At 34.6% G+C, this 20,125-nt stretch overlaps 1 protein-coding gene across 1 annotated transcript in view; it reads right to left on the bottom strand.

Annotated features, from left to right (window-relative positions):
* Positions 1-20,125, bottom strand: part of LOC145277040 (protocadherin Fat 4-like) — a 1,076,063-nt gene that overhangs the window by 197,399 nt on the left and 858,539 nt on the right. The window lies entirely within an intron of this gene.

Raw genomic sequence — 20,125 nt, 5'->3', positions numbered from 1 at the left:
CACATTCCGCTTTTTCGCTAGTTCAACCATTGACTGTAATGGATTTGCTGCAATGAACTATTTCAAGACACGGAGAAACCTGATGCGGATTTTATCACTTCTCGGACTGTGAGCCTTCCTTTGAATGTCTTTACCTTCCCTTAAGTTCGCTACAACAGGATAAACAGTCCTAGTGACATAGCCAGTGTCTCAAATAATGTTAGACGTCTTATGCTCGGCACTGAATAATTTGGCAAAAAACATTTTATGATTAAATTCTACACTGACATTCATTCTTTTTAGCATTTTTTAGGTGGCTAATCTAGGACATAAGTCTCTAAATTAAATTACTGCCAATTTATCGGTTAAAACCTGTATTTCTTATCGAATTAGAAGATTATTTGTAGATTTAAAAAATATATAAATCTCTTTTATCAATTGAGTTTTTTTCTGATATAGTCATACAGAGTAACCACCGAGGGATATTCAACTTGAATAGATTCTTTACTGCTGATGGCACCTTAATGAAATTTTACCATAATTATGTCGAAGACAATCGATATTCGTTTACAAAGAAGAACAAAAATGAAAAAAGAAATTATTTATAAAAAATAACATCATTTAAATTCTTTCATTTTCAATTTCACAAATTCGTGCTTTTTTTTTTTTTTTTTTTTTTTTTTTACAAAACATCAATGATAGATTGTTGGATCATTTTATTACAATTTAATTCTTCGATTTTATTCCTGATAGTCTTTAATTTCTGTAGAATCTCATGTTTGTTGATGTAAGCCTATTTTTTGGAGATATTCCCAAAGAGAAAAAGTTGCTATCAGACTGAAAATGCACCAGAAGAAGGTAGATGGTTACAACGGCCGAAACGTTGTAAGAATAAGATCCAAGATGAGAAAAGTAGTTTGAATAATCCAAATAATACAAATTTTCAATCTTCATCTAAAAAATTTCGAAGCACATATGTTCAAATTGAGCAGTAAAAATGAATCATAAAAAAAAATTTTTTTTTCCAAAAGTAAATCCGAGTTTTTAGAATATTTTAATGAAACAACGTTATTTCGGAACAAATCTATTTGAAAATAGTTTTATTATTATTTTTTTGTTTTTATTGAGTTTGGAATATTTCGCATTCGAATGATTCAAATACGGCATCATGCTGTGCTAAATATGTACTTCGTCAAAAATTAAAAAAATAAATCCTGACCTTTTCCAATAAGTGAATAAATAAGTTGCTGCGTCACGTTTTCCAAGTTGTCATCATCTTTCGCTTCTATTTTCCCGACAATGGCACCTCTCATTCTGTTTTCAAAGACTTCAAAATTAACGAACGCAGGAGCGATTGGTGGGTGGTTTTCGGGAACAACAATCTTCACAGTCGTTTCAGCAGATAAACGAGGAATGCCATTGTCAAAGACTGCAATTTCCAAAAGGTAGTCATTTTGCATTGACTCATGAATCAATGACTTGGCAAGAATTAAGTCCCCTTTAAAAATAAGGAAGAAAATAAAAGAAGAAAATATGAATGTAATATTTTCATGTGTACAATACATGTTATCACATACAGCTTAACATTTTTCTTATCTCAAAATAGTACATGTATGGGCAGAAGAAGAAGAAGAAGAAGAAGAAGAAGAGGAAGAAGAAGAGGAAGAAGAAGAACAACAACAACAACAATAATAATAATAATAATAATAATAATAATAATAATAATAGCCTGGCCTATTGAAACTCAGCGGTAAATTAAAGAAAATACGTTTTAATTTTATTATTTTATTTACTTATATATATATTTACTATCTGTCAGTCTGGCATTGTCCGATCATACAATACGCTCAAACATGATATTTGAATTTATGCAGATTGCAAATGCATTATTATAGAATCAATCCTCTATTGATTATTATATATTACGATGAATAACTTACCCGGTGGACGAATTCGCAAATAAATAAATAAATAAATAAATGAATAAAAACAATAATAATGATAATATCGTCCATGTTTGTTTACAATATCACTGTTATATTTTTTGTTTCATTAAAGGGTCTTATTATAAGTAATGTTGTTGAAGAAGGAGAAGAGAGATGTTGTATGGAAGAAGAAAGCTCTTTGAGTGAGGAGATAGTGATCACTGTTCAGACATTGTGTAGACATGAGATGTCGAAACGTGTATGTAATGACATTTTATAACACATATATATAATACAATTTTCACTTTACCTTTTTGTAAGAATCATAAGACGACGTTTTACCAAAACACAGATGAGTTTATTCTTCACACGACCGGCCGTGGTTTCCTCATCTTGAATTCAAAGCTTCACATTTTAGTTTCAAAGTGACGTCTCGCTTCCTAGACGTTCGAATTCCAAAACTCCAGACTCTCTCTGAGTTTCTCACTGACTGTCTCTAACTAAATATCACTTCCTATATTGAGAAATCCATGCATGTCCGGCCACGTGACTAAAATCCACATGCCCTCAACATGCGTGGACTTGCACGTTTCCAATATTATGATTTCCTAATAACCTATTTTTCTTTTGTTGTTTTCACAAAAGAATTCAACCTACATATTTATTTAACCCATATTTTATTATCCACATTCTTTCTAACAATTGAATAGTTTATTTATTATTTATTTCATCCTAATTAACAATTTACTGGACATTCCATTTAAACCTATTGTTCTTTAAAACTTATGTCCAGGGTTCGATTTCTGCTTTCTCTTATTTTCATTGTAACTAATCTCTCTATTTTTATACTTACATGAAAAGGGGACAGCCCTTATCATGTAACATCACGTCAGCTGATATTTGGGCTTGATGATGAGTGCCTTGGAAAATTCACTTTTTATTAATATTTAGTTTTAAAATATGCAAACGAAGAAATATTTTGCGGCGATTTTAAATGGTACCTTTTCTTTTAATGAAATTTGAACTCATTATTAAAAAAAATTAAAATAAAATGGTGAGATATACTCGAACAAGGGATCATTCGATCTGTAGTCTACCACTGAACTAAATGTCCAGATGGCAATAAAGTTTTTTTTATTTTTATAAGAAGAAATGATTTGCTGAGATTTTACTATTTCCGTGGCCGGTGTAACGTAAAATATTACTATGTAAAAATTATTCTTTTTTATCTATAAGAGAGAAAGACGATTTTTAAGATCAGATATTTTCGATTTTCGAAACTTATCGGATGAACTTTTGTACAAAACATATGTAACACTGCCAGACGCATAAATTACCTTTGTGTGACATTTGCAAAAGATAGGCTCAGCCATTTCGGAACCTACGAGAAGGGAACTCATACACACACACAGTGACTTATATATATATATATATATATATATATATATATATATATGATGGACTCTCCTGTCAATTTCGATGCATGAGCTTCCGCCACAACAACTAAGTTATTCAGAAATCCACACAGATGGTTTTATTATAGTGATGAAGGCTTTGTGTAGAACCAACCACAATTTTTGGTATCACTGCTAGCCTTTGTCAATGCAGATGACTGCTACAGAACAGAGTATACAGTAGACCGCAGGGGTTTACATCAGAGCTTCCTTCTCTTAAATGCAAGTCTTAACAAAGACTGGGGGGGGTACATCTCTCCCAGTGAAATTATATACGGCACAATCACGTTAACACACCGGTTCTCGCCAGATCGCTGAAGTTAAGCAATGCTGAGCCTGGCCAGTACCAGATGGGTGACCATTTGGGAAGGCTAGGCTAGGAAATTTCTATAACTTGCCATAGAAATTTCCAGTATCTGAGGGCGCATGTTTCAGTGGAATCTCAATTCAAGGATATAACATCGTTCAGACCAAATAAGTATCGATATTGAAACGGAAGTCAAACTTGGATTAGTTTTATAAAATATTTGGGTGTGGTTAACGTTCTGGAAGAAAGTGGGGTTTATACTTTGTGAATGTGAGGTGTAGGGATTTTTGGAGGGAGGTGGGGTAAAGGAAGGGACTAGTGGTTAGGAAGGAGGGGGAAGTACAATTTCGTGTGGTTAAGCTGTCGCAGTGGAGAGATGTTGGCGGTTATTTATTAGCCTATACTTTTGCTTTGATCTGAAGTAATATTATACTCATAGTCGCTATTTCCCTATCACAGGTTTTTATGGTTGTTTTTAACTTTACTGGTGGCGACTTCATTGTCCTATTGGCAAGTTTTATTTATTTAAATTATTTTTTATTTATATTAATTATATATTTTTTGTTTTGTATTCTATTCCTCTCTTTTTTATCCGTTCATTTGTTTCTAGTTTTCAAATTCTTTCTTTCCTTCTTTCTTCCTTTCTCTCTTTCTTTCTTTATTTGTTTATTTATAAGATATATGCCCATATAGTCAAATTAACAGTTAGTTGAACAGATATATGGGCTTATTTATATGATTTAAATAAAGATGGTATATTGGTAGTTATATTTTCTCTTCTACCATTTCAGCAATACTAGAATATGTATATATTTGATAGGTTTATATGCTTTTTTAAGAATAGGTTTTTAGACCATACACATGCAAACGGGTGCATAATAGAATATATTTATCTATATTTGTGGAGTATTGGGGTCAATTATTTCGTTGGTATTCTAATGTAACGCGCCTTTACAATAATAGTTATTGTAGATATACATCAGCATTTCTATTATAAGCTTGCTAGGCCCATAGATTATTTTAGTTGATCCTTCTCAGTGTTTATCCGGTTGATGGCAAATTCGTTTAGGTGACGCTTGAGATGGTGTTGAGGAGTAACGAGAGGATAGCTCTTGTCTTAATTTAGCTAAGTTATTTTTTCTAGCCTTTTCTTGGATGCTTTTTGGTGAGTGCCGTTATTGATTAATTATCTCTCGAACATTACTTTCTCTCGAACTTTGAAGCTTTCAATGTTTGCTTTATCAAGTCATGTAATAGCAAGTCTATATAAAATTCTATTGCTAACAGTATTCTTCCGAAGAAAAAGTAAACATTTTTAAGACTCCATGGAATAAGAAAATACTTCAATTTATTTTGTATTCCTTGTTTGAACAATAACTTTGTAACTTGCATTAAGTACTGTTTCGCAGTTTCACAGCTCATCAGTGGGCTAGACAGGCAACTACCTCAAGCCAGGATCGAAACCCGACCGCCCAAACGACAGTCAAAGCTTCTAACCATTACGCTACACGGCTGCTGCTGTGCGGGTAGTGATTAACGATGTTTTGACATCGTTCAAGCGCCTAAGCTCGATTTGTTTACAAAAAGAACATCGCTTAATATGCTAATGGCAGTTATATATATATATATATATATATATATATATATATATATATATATATATATATATTTTTATAAAGTAATAGGGTTCGTGTGTTTCTGTCTGTGTGTACAGCTCTCCATCATCAACGAAATATAAAGGAGGTAAGAGGGTAGATCTCGCCTGGTAGAGAAACATTAGAAACCATTTTAGGATGTTTCTGTTATAGGAGACATAAGAATCTATGCCTAATTTCTTTATATACTATTCTACAAACCACCCCCATATCGAATGACTTATGCTCATTTGCATATCACATTATATTAAATCTCTTTAACTAATTACCTCGACCTTATTACATATTGGAAATATTCTAATCATTTCAACTGTACTATTTACAAATTCTATTTAACATTTAATTATTTAATATATTTTCATTTAATTTTATATTCGATTTATTTCACTTTACGTATATTATCAAAACAATTCATTGGTGAGGAAAGCTTTATGTTTTGGGATTGTATTGAAAATGTAATGGAAATTTCAATTTCGTTCCGTTTTAATCTTTTATATTTTACTTGCCAATATAATTGAAAGAATACAATTCAACTATCGTAATTTTATATAAATAAACAAAAACAAATATTTTAAAATAAAACTTTATTAAAAAAGAAATAATTTTATTTTTAAATGAAAAAAATCAATTTAGTAAAATAATTGGGTAATCTCCAAAAATACCGTTAGGGCTTACAACATGTTTAAAACAATGTTTACAAAATGTCTACGAACGTTCGTAGACATTTTGTAAACATTGTTTTTAAAAAATAAAAAATAATACTTCTATTATGTTTTAAACGACTGTAATAGTTTATTTTGGAAGTATATTTCATAAAGAAAATTGACAACCCACTTTAAAAACAGAAATTACGAGTTTTATATATTTTATTCGCAGTTTTTTGTTGACTCTTCTGGCGGCCATGTTGTAAGCCCTAACGGTATTTTTGGAGATTACCAATAATTGTATTAAACATCCCAACCTCCCCATGTTAAGTATGGCTTTCTAAATAAACACCCCCAGCCTTGTCAGCAAACCTGTAAACCTATAAAAGTTAACATTTCGAATGTGAACAGTGATTTTTCGATTTTGTTAGCGCTTGCCGCAATTAAAGACAATTAAAACGGAACTAACTTTATTTCCATTCTATTTTTTAAACAACCCCCAAAACATAACGCTCTCTTCCAGTTATAGCCAATTTTTTTTTAATTAAATAAAACAGGTCAAAATAAACAGATAAGCGCATTTTCTTTTACATTTTTCTTACAACCAACGTTGTCATTTAACCAACTGCAGGATACCGTTACTTTTGTGGGGTTGTTTTGAAAATGGCACGGAGATTATAATTTCGTTCCAATATAATCTTTCTGGTCGAGCCTATTTCGAAAGCCTGTCTTATCATAGATTTGAACTACAAATAATTTATTACATTTTGATTATTACTATCTTAAGACTTAAAGCTTATATTTATTTCATTTTTCTATTTATATATTGAATTAGTTATTTCCAGTCTTATTTAAACTTAGTGCTTTCTTTAAACCGGATGAACCTTTTATAAAAATGAGTTTAACGTAAAGAACACGAACAAGGTTTTATTCAACTGAATTTCTTCCAGTTTACTAACAAAATATATAAATTTAAAAGAGATATAAATAATAAAATAAAAAGGTTATGTCATTTAAAAGAAATACACGTACTCACAAAAGCAGAATTTTTTTTACACATTTTTTTCTTTAAAACCATAACAATGAGACTAACAATTACCTAGATCTTAGTAATTATTTGTTTTAATAGAACTGTTTTAATTGTACTGTTTACATATATTAGTTAACCTAAGTTGGTATTACATTTATTTTACATTTACTTTTTTTTTTTTAATTATTACTTTTAGACTGTGACGTTTACACCCGGAAGTAATGAGTCACAAGTAGGTCGCTTTTATTCATTTTTGCTACAATATAATTGGTCAAGATCAAAGCGTAGCATCTGTTCTTCAGATGCTGCACTTCTATTTCTTGTTCTCTTTCGGTGGAGGAGAAATCCTTCACGACTGAGACAATTTTTATTTTTGTACCTTTTCTCCACGTTAAAAAACGACCCTGGTGTCTAACTCTGTCCCGTGGGGAGGCATAGTAAATAGGTACAATATAATTGTTTATAATTGTACTATTCAGAAATATTATTTATAGTTCGTCCATTTCAGTTAGTATACATTTCCTTTACGCTTAATTAATTTACAATCATTAATATCGTTAAACAATTCCGTTTAAAACCGAAATTATGCCACCCAAACGAAGTAGAAACGAAAGTGAGGACGAAAGAATGGAAAGATTGGAAGCTAATAGACTAAGAGTTGCTGCAATTCGCTCCAATGAAAACAATTCAGATAGAGAAAGACGTCTAGAACTTAACAGGATACGTCAAAGAGAAAGGAGAGCAAGACTGTCAGATTTGGAAAGAGAAACCCAACGTGAAGCTGACAGAACTAGACATGCTGTAAGGCGGTTAAATTCATCACAAGATGAAATTCAAGAAAGGCAAAGATATGCACTGGAAAGAGAAGCAATATTACGATCGAATGAATTATATGAGGTAAGTAGACGTACACAAGGTCAGTTGAGAGTGGCTCAACGACATCAGAATGAATCGGAAACCCAACGAAGCTTTCGCCTATACCAAGGGCAACAACGAGAGGCTGCATGGAGAGAGAGTATGACTTTGCCCCAGCAATTGACAGAAAACGAGGCAGCTAGACAACGAATGACTGCTTTGAGACACCATGAAATAGAACACTGCAATAGAAAAGGATTGCTCTACAACAAAAATGACTCTCTCACTACAGCTGATATAGGAAAAATGGACAAAGTATGTCAACATTGCTCAGCTGTAAAATTTAAAGGAGAAACCCCTGGTTGTTGTTGTTCTTCTGGCAAAGTTGTGCTTGATAGCTTTCCACCACTGCCTCAGTTGCTTCAAGATTTGCTCTCCGGCAATGGTCCCATCTCTAAAGATTTTCTGCAAAATCTACGCAGTTATAACAATTGTTTTGCAATGACATCATTTGGTCACAAAATTGCGTCAGTACATGGGTGGAATCCTTCTTTTAGAATTCGAGGCCAGGTTTGCCACCAGATTGGGAGTCTTTTACCACCTGAAGATGAAACAGCAAAGTTTATTCAAGTCTACTTCTTGGATAGTCTGGAAGAGGAACTACATAATCGGGGACATGACAGTAGACCCAATAGAGACATTCTCCAAAGTCTGACTGAATTTTTACATGAGAACAACAGCTTCATTTGTCAGCTGAAAACAACAAAGGAGAGGATTGAAGAAGAACACTTGGTAGAACATAAAGTTGTCATAAAGGAAGACCGAAGGCCGCAAGAAGAGCATCCACGGCGATTCAATGCCCCAACAACAACGTATGAGATTGGAATATTAATGGAGAATGAACCAACAGCTAACCGGGATATTGTCTTGCGTTTTAGAAATGATACATTAAAACGGATCTCCGAACTACATCCCCTCTACGATACTTTAATGTACCTGTTAATGTACCCCTATGGTTCTCCATCTTACAACATCTACATGAAGGCATCCAATGGGCGAAAAGTTACCCAACAGCAATTTTATTCGTACCATTTAATGACTCGGCCTGGAAACTATTTTCTCTGGTACCGAAGGCTATTTCAACAATGGCTGGTGGATGTGTACTGCAAGATTGAAACAGAACGTTTACAGTTCCTGAGGCGTGAGCAACAGACCCTGAGAGCTGACAATTATAGCAACTTGAGAGATTCAATTCTTAGGGAGGATGGGAATCCAGAACAGTTTGGTCAACGAGTTGTACTTCCGGCAACTTATACAGGAGGCCCTCGATACATGTTTGAGCGTCAAAGTGATGCCATGGCATATGTTCGGCGAATGGGCCGAGCCAACCTCTTCATCACGTTCACAACAAATCCAAAGTGGACAGAAATTACAGAAAATTGTCTTCAAGGGCAAGACCCTCAGGATCGTCCAGATATTGTTGCCAGGGTTTTCAGGCAGAAGCTAAAAAAGTTACTTGAATTTATTAAAAAGGGAGGATTTGGCAGGTTGAGGGCTTTCCTGTACAGTATTGAATATCAAAAAAGAGGACTGCCGCATGCACACATCCTCACCTGGCAGGCCCCAGAGGACAAACTTCTACCAGAAAAAATGGATCTCTGCAGATATGCAGAGATCCCTGACAAAGAGGAAGATCCTGATCTTCATGCTAAAGTGATGGCACATATGGTGCATGGACCTTGTGGACCATTTAATCCAAATTGTCCATGTATGATTGACAACAAATGTTCCAAAAAATACCCAAAAGAATTTCTTCAGTGTACCGAGCAAGGCCAAGACTCTTACCCCAAGTACAGGCGAAGAAAACCAGAAGATGGAGGCCAGACTGGTACAATAAGGATGAAGAGAAATGGTCGGTATGTTAATCAAGAAATAACAAACCAGTGGATTGTTCCGTACAACAAGGTCCTCCTTCAGCAGTTCAACGCTCACATTAACGTAGAAATTTGCAGCTCGATCCAAAGCATCAAATATGTCCTCAAATACGTGAATAAAGGATGTGATCAAGCAGTGTTTGAACTACAAAGAACTGATGGAGCAGCTAACCAACAAGGCCAAGTACAAAGTCACATTGTGGATGAGATCCAGCAGTTCCAGAATGCAAGGTATGTCGGCAGTTCAGAGGCGGCCTGGAGGATATTGGAACATCCCATCCATGAACATTTCCCCCCAATTGTACAACTTTCTGTTCATCTTGCAAATGGGCAGCGTGTCATGTTCTCAGCTGATATTGCTCTGGAACAAGCCCAAGGTCCACCGCCTGCCACAACTTTGACAGCATTTTTTCAACTCTGCCATGAGGATGACTTTGCAAGGGGTCTCAAATACGTAGAAGTCCCTGAGTTTTACACTTGGAACAAATCGACAAAGAAATGGATGAGAAGAATGCGTGGGGTACAAGTTGAAGGTCCTGAAAATGATGATGTATGGAAGGCACCATGCATTGGGAGAATCTACACGATTAGTCCAAAAGCAGGGGAGTGTTATTTCTTACGCCTGTTGCTCAATGAGGTTGCTGGTCCAACTTCATTTCAAGATTTGCGAGCATACAATGGTCAGGTGTTTGAAACATACAGAGCAGCGTGCCTTGCTCGAGGCCTTCTAGAAAATGACCATCACTTGCATCAAGCAGTAGGAGAGGCAAGTGCCACTCAATCACCTTCAAATTTGCGAAGCCTATTTGTGATAATTTTAACAGCCTGTGAGCCAAGAAATCCTCTTGAGATCTGGATGGCTTTTCGTGATGTAATATCTGAAGACATTCTTCACAGATACAGGCAAGAAGTTAACAATCCAGAAGCAGATTTTAATGAGGACATCTACAATAAAACTCTTTGTCTAATTGAAGAAAAAGTTCTCCTTATGTGCGGTCAACCATTGGCAAGCTATGGATTACCTGCACCAACGCAAGGGAGAGATGAAAGACTCGCGAGAGAGTATCAACGTGAAGTTACTTATAATCTTGACGAACATTCCCTACAAGCAGAAAATATGCAAGAAAAACTGACCGATTCTCAAACAGAAGTTTACAATTCATTCATGGCAATGTTGGAAGCACAAGGTGAAATGAACAAAAACATGATGTTTCTTGATGCTCCAGGTGGTACGGGCAAGACTTTTGTAATCAATTTGATCCTTGCAAAATTAGATCCATGAGAAAGATTGTGCTTGCAACAGCATCCAGTGGCATTGCTGCTACTCTACTACAAGGTGGCCGCACTCTTCACAGCACTTTTAAAGTACCCTTGGATACTCATCGAATGGATCAGCCAGTTTGCAAAATTGCTGGTAACTCAGCCTTGGCAAATGTAATTAGAGACACCTCTGCAATCATTGTAGACGAAGCCCCAATGACGCACAAGAGTGCTTATGAAGCAATTGACCGAACACTGCAAGACATCACAGGAAACAAGAATCCCATGGGTGGCATTCCAACCTTATTTTGCGGTGATTTCCGTCAAATCCTCCCAGTGGTTAAAAATGGCACAAGGGCTAACATTGTCAATGCAAGTTTGAAACAATCCTATCTCTGGAGGCACGTTATAGTGAAGAGACTGACTACTAATATGAGAGCCTATATCTCTGATAACACAGCTGCAGCAGACTTCCCAAAATTGCTTCTCCAAATCGGTAATGGTCAGTTTCCTATCACTTCTTCACCTGACACGATTAAGATTCCAACTGCGCTTGGTAAATGTGTCGGTAATCAGAAGCAACTGAAAGACAAAGTGTACCCAGACCTGCAAAACAATGGAAAATCACCGGATTGGCTTGCTGAGAGGGCTATTATTTCGCCATTAAACAGCAATGTGAATCATTTGAACAATTCAATAATGGATGAATTTCCAGGAGACACAAAGCAATACAAGTCAGTTGATTCGGCTACTAATGAATATGAAGCTGTTCACTACCCTGTGGAGTTTTTAAACTCTTTGGAGATATCTGGAATGCCTCCACACATTTTAAATCTCAAAATTGGATCGCCAATCATGATTCTTCGATCCTTGGAACCGCCAAAAACAACAAACGGAACCAGATGTGTTATCACCAGATTGCACACCAATGTACTTGAGGCCACCATTTCCTGTGGTCCCTACAAAGGCGAAACCGTTCTACTGCCAAGGATCCCCTTAGTTCCATCGGACTCAGAACTTCCATTTAAATTCCGGAGACTCCAATTTCCTGTGAAGGTGTGTTTTGCAATGAGCATAAACAAAAGTCAAGGTCAGACATTTAACACCATTGGCGTAGACTTGACATCAGACTGCTTCAGTCACGGTATGTTCTACGTCTCCATCAGCCGGACAGGAAGTTCAGAAAAACTCTACATTCTGGCTCCAAATCAAAGCAGCAGAAATGTAGTTTACCCTGAGGCTCTTCAGTGAAAAGTTCGAGAAATGGATATGAGGAAAAACTGACATGATCTGATTGTGGTAAGTTTTTAGTATTGAATGTGCGAGATAAAATTTAAGCAAGAGTTGAAAATTACTTCAATGAAAAATTTACTATGTAACATCAAGTAACCTTCCTTTTTGATGAAAATGTTTTGTGAAGTTCCTGATTGAATTTCAGTCACTACAAGGGGTAGTTAAAATGTTAATCACCTTATGCAATCGTTGCTCTTACAACATCAACTTACTGGAAAGGTGCCCACAGATTTTGGTACCCGAGTGCGCAACAAAGCTCCGTGCGAAGCACGGGTATCTTTGCTAGTATATATATATATTATGGCAGTGTCGTTTGGTTTTCTAGAACTATATCATTTGAAACAACATGTGTCTACCAAAAAGTGCTCAATGAGTTAACAGAGTAGATGTATTAAATTTATTTATACAAACATTAATGACTACATATGTGCATACATGTTTCTGTAATCACCCGTTTAAGGGAGACTACGTCATCAGGCCAAGATTTTCTCTTCTACCACTGTGTTTTTCCGCAACACTAGAATATGTATATATTAGATAGGTTTATATGCTATTTTTAGGCATAGGTTTTTAGACCATACACATGCAAACAGGTACATAATAGTATATATTTATCTATATTCGTGGAATATTGAGGTCAATTATTTGGTTGGTATTCTAATGTAACGTTGCTTTACAATAATACTTCTTGTAGGTATATATCAGCATTTCAATATTCTTGGCTTGATGACGTAGTTTCCCATAAACGGGTGATTACAGAAACATGTATGCACATATGTAGCCATTAATGTTTGCATAAATACTTTAATATATATATATATATATATATATATATATATATATATATATAAATAATTAATTTGGATTATTACAGACATTTTGGATTTTAATTTGAATCTATTTGTCAAAAGTATGATTCTTCTTATGAGAACATTGACTTTTATCATCATGTCGTATTGAAAATACTTGATCTCTTTAAATCATTTCATGTGTTTTTTTTAAGTCTTGATTTTTAAGTTATTTTTTTATTTTTCACTTTTTCCAACTTTATGAATTCTTTGTTCAAAAATCTTTTTTTTCTTTTATGACTAGCTTTCATGTAATGATGTTTCAATTAATGTCAATACCAGCAAATTCATAGCTTTACTATAATATTCATTTTCTCTGATGAGAAGAACGCATTTCTTTGAAACTCCACGGATTAAGGACATTTCTTATTTGCGTATCCTGTCGAACAATAAATTCATGTAAAATATAATTTACAGTCTTAAATTTGTGTTCTTCTATATATGAGAAGGATGTTGTAGTTTTCTTGAAGCATTGTGAGTAGTGTAAAAGGAACTATTTATGGTAATGCAGTTTTGTGTGGGAACACCGTCGACATGAGTAAAAAAAAGTAAAAAAGTAAAAATAATAATTACAATATTAAAGGGATTTCAATCATTTTCAGTTATAATATATTTATTTACCAATATAATATGTCGCACAAGATGGTAGGTGTTTTGATTTTCCCACATTTTCGAAATAATTTCTTTGTCAAGAAAGAAAAAAGAAAAATTCGAGCTTTCATGTTTACCTCGATGGTATTTAACAGACAAGATGAAAAGTATTGTTAAAAGCATTTAAGGAATCTGAAACATTTTTGATGAAGTGTTCAATCTGATAAGCCAATTTCAATTCATTTCTGTTTCACATTCCTGGGGATTTTTTTGATTATTTCATCATGCAATATTTAATTATATTTATGCGGAAATAATTTATAAAGATTTTTCGATTTCATAAAAAAACCTTTAGGGTTTTCTAAATCTGATATAAATCCCTTTCGATTTTATTTGAAATGGATTCCTCAAATCTTTTTTGAGTAGTTTTCGAGGTGTCTTCACATCTTTAATATAGAATTTAGGCTTGATTCATCTGTCATGCGCCAATTTGAAATAACTCGCAGATTGAATGGACGTAACTTGTTCTAGTTGTGGCCGAACATACGAGATGCCTATAATAAGTTTCCAAACTTTTTTATAAAGGCATTTAAAATTGTCGTAGACTCTTGAAAATTTAGTATGTTATTGCTATACATCTAATGAGATGGCTGACCAATTTTTATGATTTTACGTTTTAATGAACAGGTACAGCAGGAATTGGAATATACCCTACTAAAGCCTGATTATCACAGCTTGTGAATTTCAAAAATGCAATCTGGACGTAAGGAGACCTTGGAAGAACGATATGCAACAAAATTGTTTTAAACTTGAAAAAAAATTTGCCACAGAAACGCATGGAATCTTTCAGACTGCTTTTGAACCATCTTGCATGAATCGAGCATCAGTTTTTGAGTGACATGAGATATTAAAAGAAGACAGGGAGTCTGTGAGGGAGGATGAGAGATGTGAGAAGAGTGAGGAAGTCAAGAGACCAAGAGATAGATTTCCAAGTGGAAGCATGCTCGCTCTCCCAGACATAAGAAAGGCAAACAGAGCAAATCCACCCGGAAACGTATGATGACCTTTTTCTTTACAACATGATCATGATCTGAATGCACTGGGTTCCCACTGGACAGATAAGCAACAAGCAATAAATAATATGTTGAGGTTTTAAGAGAGTTCATGAAGACATTCCGTCAGAAGAGGTCAAATCAATTCAGTGGCATTTCTACCTCCATTCTTGCTACAGACTATTTGACCAAAATGGGCATCAAAACAATTCCTCACCATCCTTATAGTTAAGACCTTCTCTCTGTGAGTTTTGGTTATTCCTTAAGCTCAAGGAAAACCTAAGAGGCTGTCGTTATGAGACAATTGAGGAGATTAAAGAGACTGTGATGAGGATCATTGACACGCTCATACAAGAGGAATTCCATGGGGCATTCCAGAAGTTGCTGGAATGGTACAACAAGTGCATTGCAGCCGAAGGAGATTACTTCAAAGGGACTAGAGTTTCATATGTGTACTATCAATAAAAGTGCTCATATAAAAAAGTCTGGAAATTTATTGAAGGCACCTCAGATATGTAAGCTTTTTTTTTTTATTTTAATTCCTTTCAAACAAGGCATATTGTCACTTGCATGTAAGGATTTGGCACCATGTCTACATATTTAAGACACGTTTGTTCACAATGCATTTAAGCTTCAGCAGATGTTAGTAATTTTCTAGCACGGTAGAGGGAGACCACCTTCTTTATAGCAACCTTAACAAGGTCTTCAATTTATTTATTCTAATTCATGTTGTGAATATTAAACCGAAGATGTTAACAACGAGCTATCAGGTGTTGCTTCTTTATCAGTTGTGCGATCTTTCATGCTTAAGATTCGAATAATATTTTAGACGGTCTGTCACACTTATGTTTGAAATACCATTTTAATTGTTAAACGAATGGACGTATCTTAAGAATATCGTTTTTTTTCTCAGATGCCGATTAAATCGAATACAACATGTTCATCTTTTTTTTTTTTTGTAAATGATGTATGCCAACCCACGCAGAAGCCGAATATTTATTATAGATATTCATGGCGTTTCGTTTATATAGATAAAAATAACGATCTTCACGTGATATTAATGATTCAATTTTGTTTTTCAAAAACAATTGCTACAGCTGATGGCCAGAAACTTTGCATAATATTTGATCTTTAAGTGAATGCACGTGAACGAGTAATGGAGATTATGTTGTGCCGAAAATAACCGAGGAAATATTTCATTTTTTTTATTGTCAGTTCACCCCAAACGAGGCACAGAGCCACTTAGTCATGAGTGGTTACTATTTGGGACGAGATTTACAAGAATACTATTAGCTTAGTCTTGGCAGCATTGAACATTACCAACCAGTTACGGTTCCATTTCACTACAGACTGGATATCTTCCTCAAGAGTTTTAGAAATTTCCTTAGATATGTGTTCATTAGTTTTACACTAGTGTTTGTTATAGAGTGTGGTGTCATCAGCAAATATCCCTAGCTCTGAAATGGGCCATTCTTAATATTTGATCATGCCTGAGAAGTATCAATTTTATAAACACTTTTATCTTCACATTAATCATTATTTATAGAACTCTGAATACAAGGGCATTCCAAAAGTAATGCCTCCTATTTTTCATTCTGCAGGAATAAAGATCAGAAGGGATTATTGCATTGTTATGATGACTGAACATGCATTCATGACCTAAAAATTTAATCTCTCTATTGCCGATATTAAAGCAACTCCTGTCATGAACGCGCTTTGTCCCATAATGGTAGATGGTTTTCCTTTTCGTAGGCATGATCCTAATAAGTAGTCCCTAGCGTCCAACTTGCAATATGCCTTCTTTGGGTGAAAGTGAGTAAAACAAAATGTGACATACAAATAAACACGCGATACACTATGTGACGTACAAATAAACAACACTATGTGACGTACAAATAAACAACAGTTACATTGTGTGACATAAAAATGAACACGAGATTTCGTTTTGAAAACTTCTTAAACAAGATTCTTTTTAAGTTAGTCGTACAAACATGTACATATATTTTCTTTTGTAATCCGGAAATGGTGGAAGCAGTTTACGATTCCCTCCAGATATGGTCACTATACTCGATTTTTCAATCTTTTTTTTACATAGGCATAACCACTTATCAGGGCCCAGAGGCCACTCGAGAATAAAGGTTAAGAGTGTACAGTAGTCAATTGGACAATATAGTAATCGTTAGTAATGGAAATTCGGTAAATTTGTTAACAAGTGGAACGGCTCATCAAGAACTTGTTTACGTTGAACTTAAAGACAACCATATTGTAGTCAGCTGGAAAGCAGGAAAACGGAAGACAATTCCACAGGCGTGCAATTCCACATACTACGGCTTTTCTATGTTCTTCTAACCGTACTTTTAGTAGACGGCATGTCTCACCTTTATATAGTTTTCCATTTACATGGGATTTAATATACACAGTTCTTAGTCGTGCTTTTTTCTGTAGGGGGCTTAACTCTCAAAAGCTGATTCCAGAGAGTTGAATCGCTCCTGAATACTGTCCTGATGTCATATGGATTACATATTCGTTGAGTTAGACAGGATACACCTGTTGAAGGCCGGAGGTTACATCGAACGAAACGCATGTGAAAATCACACTCGAGATGAGAACAGTAGTTCAATGAATCCAAATAATACGAATCCTCATCTCCAAAATTAAAAAACGTCACTATAAACGTATTTGGTAATTTATTACGTGACATACAAATACACCCTAGATACATTATGTCATAAGGGTCTCCATTAGGTCCCATTTTGTCAACTAGGCTCCAACCCCTGTCCCATCGCCACAATGTTGCATCTCTGTGCCTGTCTTACAATGATTTAATGGAATCTGCTCTGATGAACTCATTGCACTTGTGCCCCCTTGACGTACATATCCCCGACAAACCCACTTAGCAAAAAAATCACACCCCTTCACTGTTGAGGTCCCTAAATGTCAGAATGTTTTCTACTCTAATAGCTACTATCGTAGAGTTTGGAATTCTCTTCCTGCTACATGGTTCTCTAACTGTACTGATATGCAGAAGTTCTAATCTAACGTAAACTAACATCTTTAATTTTCGTAGGCATGATCCTAATTAGTAGTCCCTTACGTCCAACTTGCAATATGCCTTCTTTGGGTGAAGGTGAGTAAAACAAAATGTGACATACAAATAAACACGCGATACACTATGTGACGTACAAATAAACAACACTATGTGACGTACAAATAAACAACACTATGTGACGTACAAATAAACAACAGTTACATTGTGTGACATAAAAATGAACACGAGATTTCGTTTTGAAAACTTCTTAAACAAGATCCTTTTTAAGTTAGTCGTACAAACATGTACATATATTTTCTTTTGTAATCCGGAAATGGTGGAAGCAGTTTACGATTCGAAAGCCATATATTTAATAGGGGAGAAGAATCTACTATTTTTAAGGGGTTAAAATATTTTAACAAACATATAAAAAATATAAAAACATTTAAAAATATTTTACTCACGCAAATTAGAGGATAAACATTAATAATAAATACGATGAAAGTGGCAATACGGCATATTCGTTCATTGTAATCATTTATAAAACTCACTATGTCTCCATTTTATGCTTTAACATTTTTTATTTCGATTCTTGCTGCTGGCACCCAAGTCACATTTTTTTTACTTTTAAAATAACGACTATATATTGGATATAATACACGAAATAATCGACAAGAATAGACCTTATTATAACATATACGAAATCTCGATAAATACATATATATTTATGCGTAGGTAATACACTAGACATTTTAGATCGTGAAAAGCAGAGAAAATGTTAGCTTGTTGAATTAGAATTTTTTATACCAAACTTGTAGAGTAAATGTGTTATGGTGCCTATTCCTGCTTATTTGCATGCACTTTGGCAAAAAAGAAAAAACTGTTGGGCGCGCACCAAAAATAATTTTTCGGTTTTATTCCTGGTTGAACATATTTTCTTGGCTAACAAAAATAAAAAATAAAATATTAAAGTCAACGGAAAACGATTTCTCAAAGTAGCTTAACCAGTAAGTAGTTTAGTTTAACTAATTGTCTGTCAATGTTTTTTGATCGCAAAAAAAAACAACAAAAAAAAAACTGTTTTAATTTTCTTGCATACCTCCTCTTTTGTACACGGATCTTGAAAGCAACAGTAAGTGTTGTTTTTTTTCGTTGTTTGTTCATCCTTTTATTTTTCATATTGTAAAACCGCTGTAATATTTTCCCTATCTAAACATTTGAGAAGATTTTCCAAAATAAATCATCTAAATGTTCTCTGGAAAACTCATCTTTTTCAGAGTTTGAGAGCCGTTTAATGAATTTACAAGTAATTCTTTAAGTTGTTTTCGCTGTAGTTCAGTTTTCTGAAGTGTAAATTGTTGGAACTATGTTGTTTATGTAACTTAAGGTCCACATCCACGAGCACGAAAAATTGGAAAAAAAAGCAGCAATCGCACAAACAAAAATCAGCAAAGACAACAAGAAATGTTTACGAAGTTACATAAACAACAGAGTTCCAACAATTTACACTTCAGAAAACTGAACTACAGCGAAAACAACTTAAAGAATTACTTGTAAATTCATTAAACGGCTCTCAAACTCTGAAAAAGATGAGTTTTTCAGAGAACAATCTACAACTTGATTGAAACATTTGAATAAGTACCAGAGAAAGACAGGACATTCATGGCCTTTTACAGGCGACATGAAGATATTTTCAACATAGACTGTGAACAATAGTCCAGTGAAAAAAGAAAAGAAGATACGTCTACTATTAAGAAAACAGAGAACTACAAGTGTGTGGTTTTCTTGGGCAATATGAAATCCACGAAACTACCATGGTAGGTTCGTGGATTACATATTGCCCAAGAAAACCACACACTTGGATTTTTTTAGAAACTATTAAGCTTCTATTGGAACTATTTATGCTGAGAGGTTTGTGGACACTCTAAAGAGGGCTTTTAAAAGGCACTAGGAACACCGACGGAAAGACCATTGCGACATTTTCTGCAAGTTTATAAAATAACCGTTAATCTGAACACGCTTATGGAATGCTCGCCCGTAGAAACAATGCTTTCAAGAAATATCAAGTCCGTCTTTGAAAACCCATTCCACGGCAAACGAAGTTCAAGAAAACCGTCTAGCCCATAAGAAATATTTCTGTCTTGGCGATAAAGTCCTGTTCACGGCCTTCAAACACAACGTTACATTCTGGGAAGTAGGCACCATCAAAAAAAGAATTGCCGAACTGGTTTATATCGTTCAGGAATCGAAAAACACTCACAAACACCATA

This window comes from Euprymna scolopes, chromosome 5 (assembly GCF_053919585.1).
Source record: "Euprymna scolopes isolate OS-2025 chromosome 5, ASM5391958v1, whole genome shotgun sequence".
Taxonomy (NCBI): Eukaryota; Metazoa; Mollusca; class Cephalopoda; order Sepiida; family Sepiolidae; genus Euprymna; species Euprymna scolopes.
Note: the sequence above shows the minus strand (reverse complement) of the source record. Positions and strands in the feature narration are given on the sequence as shown.